Genomic DNA, 4,928 nt, shown 5'->3' on the forward strand with positions numbered 1-4,928 from the left:
CACCCCCTGCTGGCCGCGCCGCCGCCCTGCCCCCGCCGCGGCGGAGAGGCTTGGGGCGGACCCGTCTGGCTGGTGTAGGATAATGCGGTGGTTTCAACCCATCTGCCGTGTACGACCAACAGTGGTAAAAGTGTTCAAGAGGGACCAACTTAGACAGTTGGAAACATTGTTCTGAGCAAGCTTTCGGGTTTAAAAACCCTTCGTCCGGCTGAGGAAGTCTCTGCAGTTGGTGTGTGCTCTTAGCGATGCTCGGTCAGCCGGACAAAGGGTTTTTAAACCCGAAAGCTTGCTCAGAACAATTTTTCTTTGGGTTCTGAGTTGGTCTAATAAAAGAGATCAGATTCACCCAAAGAGCCTTGCCTGCCTATGTCCTTAGACCAGCACAGCTACAACCTATACCCCTTTAAGAGGTACCCTAATTTTTTAGGCAGCTTATTGATGCAGCATATGCAAAACCCAAATTGCTCTCAGGGAGTCTTAACTGGCTTTAGGGCTTCCTGTCTGATGACTTCCTGATGACTGCTTGCCTCAAAATAAAGAAATGCTGCAAACTTTGATGGCCCAGTGCTCACTCACTGGAGGGTTACCGTGAGCAATAGACAGTAAATAAGATTTATTTGCATATTTTTTCACTGTACAGTAGTTTTTCAGCAAATATGATCATTTTGAGCTTCCAGTGTGTTAAGACCTGGCAATGCTGGGGCAGGCTCATGCCGCCCGTTAGCATCCACAGGCCTGTCAAAGCCTTGTCCCACCAGCCTTCCCACAGCCAGGCCTGGGAGGAGGGCCCTGCCACCCCTACACATTGAAGCTAGCTAGAAACCAGCTCTTGAGCACTCACTGTGGAGCTGGCCAGCTCTTTTTATAGCTTCATAGTTCTGATTTTGAATCCTGCGATCATGACTTTGCACGGCACCCTTTGCTGGTGGCTTGTGTGATCATGTGAGGCTGGTATCCACTTATGGTGCAATTTGCATCATATAGGTAACATGGTGGGGGGGGGCATGCTGTGTAAGCAAGTTAAATGTTTGGGTCCAGCTGGAAAAACAGCCCACCCACTCCACGTTACCTGTATGATGTGATTCACTGGGGAATCGCACCCTACATTTAAACTGGCTGCACATGCAAAGTACCAATGGCACCATAAAAAGGGCTGTCAAGCTATACAAAGAGCCAACTGGAGATCATCTAGTCCAACCCCCTGCTCAAAGCAGGAACATCCCCAACTTGATTATCCCAGCCAGGGTTTTGTCTACCTGAGTCTTCTGGTTTCTCTCCATCTTTAATTTAAATATTTAGCAGGGCCCTATCTAGTCAAAAAAGGATAACACCTACTAGACAGGAGATTCCTTTATTATTATTACAGCTTGTTTGCAAAATAAATACATAAGTAAATAAATAACTCTGGTTCACTTATGGCCAGAGACACAGATTTAGAATTTTGCAAAGGGGGTGCAGATGGTGAGGTGTAGCATTGCATATAAAACAATATATTTTTCTCTAGTTAAAAATAAACTAAAAGTTTACTAATATGTTAGGGGTCTAGGACTGTATGATGCAGTTTAAGATTGAAGCAAAAACAAATATAACTTCATTGGAATGAATTAAAAACAATCTGCAGGGCAGGAGCAGCTAACGCTGCAGAGTTACAGAACAAAGGATAGCGTGATTACTGGATCAAGACCATTAAAGAGAAGGAGAGGGTCATTAACACCTGTGTAATGAAGAGTTTAGAAGGAATCAGGTAGGTTACAATCAGCTGTGAAATCAATTGACTTACTCAGCATGGCCTGACTAGAAATGCTGCTTGCACTGCCAGGCAGTTAGTTTTAAACTTTGTGTGGAGCAGGAATCAGAGGGATATGAGTGCACCCCCCCACCCCATCTGCTTTTGGCCACAGCTAATCTAGGACCACAAATGAAAAAGTGTTTGTGAGGCACATTTGTAAAATACTGTAGCCTTCATTTGTTCTGTGCCTGAATGTCCAGGGAACTGAGATGAAGGAATTGTTTGCTTTTAGCCAGATTGGATTTACAGCTCTGCTAAAGCAAGTAGTTTATGATCCCATCACAGACTGAAAACATGCCTAAACTAAGTTAATTGCTGTCTGAAGTATTTTCCAGTCCTTGAATGGATTGGCTATATGGGAACTGTAGCAACCTGTATGAAACTTGGAGGGAGGAGACCAGGTGGCAGGAGGGAAGACTTTAAAGGAGCCTTTAGGAAGTTATTCTCTGTGGTTGTATCAGAAATGCTAGTTGGGGCTGCAGCATCTGTTGAAATAGTTCTTTAAATACACAACCAGTCTACTTGGGCAAGTGTAGAGTCCTGTCAGAATGCAGCCACATATAAGATATTTTGGGTATTGCCACAAAATTAGATACATTCCTTAAATTTTCATATCTGGGCCTGAACTGCAGTGCACAGCTGCAACTAAATTGTGACAAGACTGAATGCAGCTGTGGATGTTTCTATAAAAATGCATAAGACCTAATTTTCATCTACTGGGGCCCATTCATGCTTTCAAAAAATATATAAAAGCCTTAGTGCAAATGAGTATCAGGCCTGAAATCTTCTGCAATATCCTCTGTGTATGATGGCATTAAGAATATTCTTGTTGCAGCAAGAAAGCCATCTGATTTTATTTTTCTTTAAGGAGAAACAGCATTGGGAGGACAGGATAAATGTTTAATTTGGAGCTTAACATTCTAGTAGAGAGCCAATGTATTTCTTCTGCTCTGCAGGCTCAGTTTTGAAGGTTCCCATTGCCTGGTGCATCTTGTCAGGTGGGCACATGACTAGGAATTTTTTTCTTCCCCAGACCATGTCAAGGGTTAGCATATGACAACTCCTGACTCAGGAGTCGCATGGAAATCAGCTCAACTTCTTGTTGAATAAGAATGGATGCATGCAAGTATTTTATTTAAGTGGTTTGCTGAATGAGGCTTTATAATACCCTCTACAAGGAAAGCCAAATAATTCCATACTTCTCTATTTGCCAGTATTACTTTCCCAAATGCTAGAACTTACCCAGTTCTTAAGATCTGTCTTTGGACTTACTTGCCATTAGCTAACATTATTATGTAATGCTAATGTTTTATGCTACACTTTTGAGAAAAAATACTATATTTACTATATCAGCCTTTTTGGGTTTTAGATAAGGAAGCATATGAAGCACTGAGCTAAATGCAAGTATTTACAGATAATGTAGTCAGAAGTAATCAGACCTTGCAAAAATTGCAAGAGACTTGAGTTGTGTTGCCACAAAGTTGGCTTGTACCATATTCAGAAACTGCACCAACATCAGAGCAGACCCAGAGGGGGTGCAGAGACATAGTTGCACCCCTTTAGTGGTGTGTGGCACGTACAGTTTGCTCCTGCTGGGAGCTCTGCATGTGCTGAGAGCAGTATGAGTTCACCAGCTGGTCTATACAGGGCCCGCCTGGAGTCCCGCTTTCAAGCAACTTCACAGCCTACTGCTGTTTTCTTTTCCCCTCCCCTCCTCAGGTGAAAGGAAGGGATGAGCAAGCAGCCTGGCAGCAGTGCTCAGTTCCTATTTTCATGAAGCTCGCCCCTCTCCTATACTCAGTTGCTGCTGAATTTAGGGGAGGGGAAGGGGAGAAGATAACAGCAGCAGTGCTCTGTAGCTCCTTAAAAGTAGGGAATCCAGTCAGACTCAGCGCCAAGCAGCTGGTGAACTGATATCAGCAAGAGCTCTGATACCAGTTTGAGCTGCCACTGAGCTCAAGACAGCTTACTGGTATATGAAGCCCATGGCACATGTTACACTTAAGATGTAATTAACCAGTTATATCTTAAGTTGTTACCCAGCCACACATTAATGCAATAAATGACATGATAAAACAAGGAATAAGCCACAAAGTTATTACCAGGGATCTAGGTTTTGCATCGGCCATGGAAAATATGGTAAAACCCAGATTTTCTCATTTTAAGGAGAAAAACCCAGATTTTCTCAATAGGAGAAAAATGTGAAAAACGGTGGGTTTCGCCTTGCAGGCTGGCAGAGTTCCAGGCTGCAAGGGGCTGTGGGGAGCAGGAGAAGGGCGATCAGGAGCGGGTGCCACATGTATCTGCGTATGTACACATGCACATGTCCGCCAGGCAGTCTGGAGAGCAGCTCCCACAGTTAAGTCTGGTAGCAGGGGAGAGGGGGCGGAATTGATGCCCACATAGTGAGAGAGGGAGTTGGGCAGATCTGGGGCTGGGGGCACTGCCCAGCTATGGTGCTGCATGGGGCTTGGGGCCTGAGGCCAAAATGCAACTCACAGGGCCCAGGCAAGGACACCTGGAAGCGGGGTGGGGGAGGGCTGGCTCCCCACAGTTGCACACACTCTCAGGGTGACATGGGGGGCATGTGCCCCCCAGATTTGTGTACGGGATTAGCTGCCCATGCAGCCTCAGGCTCCCCGCCCTGCTGCCCTCCCCCTGGGACCTCTGCAACCCAGTGGGCAGGACCCAGCATGGCAGGGGAGAGCAGGGCTAGGTGTGGAAACTTGTTGACAAGGCGGCGCAGAAGTCCCAGTGGCAGCAACAAGATTCCACATCTGGCCCTGCTCTACCCAGCTGCTTCATGTCCTTCCCGCTGGGCCATGAAGGCCCTGAGGAGGAAGGCAACAGGGCAGGAAGCCTTAAGCACACAGCAAGCAGCCTGCATCTGCCCCCATGGACCCTGCTCCAGCCGTGCCACCCGTGGGGAAATGGAAGCCAGGCTCTGTGCTCCACTCTGCCGCAGCAGTTGCCGCCTCCCACGGGCAGCAGCCAGGGCTCAGGTGTTGCTGTGGGGCGCAGGGGGCTGCAGTCCCTGGCCCCATAGCCCTGGCAGCTGGGAGCCCTCTCTGGCAGGGTTGGGGGAGCAAGGGGCTGTGGTTGGAGAGTGAGGGGCACCAGCGGGGCCCGGGGTCTGTCA

This window comes from Alligator sinensis, unplaced genomic scaffold, assembly GCF_000455745.1.
Source record: "Alligator sinensis unplaced genomic scaffold, ASM45574v1 scaffold744_1, whole genome shotgun sequence".
NCBI lineage: Eukaryota > Metazoa > Chordata > Crocodylia > Alligatoridae > Alligator > Alligator sinensis.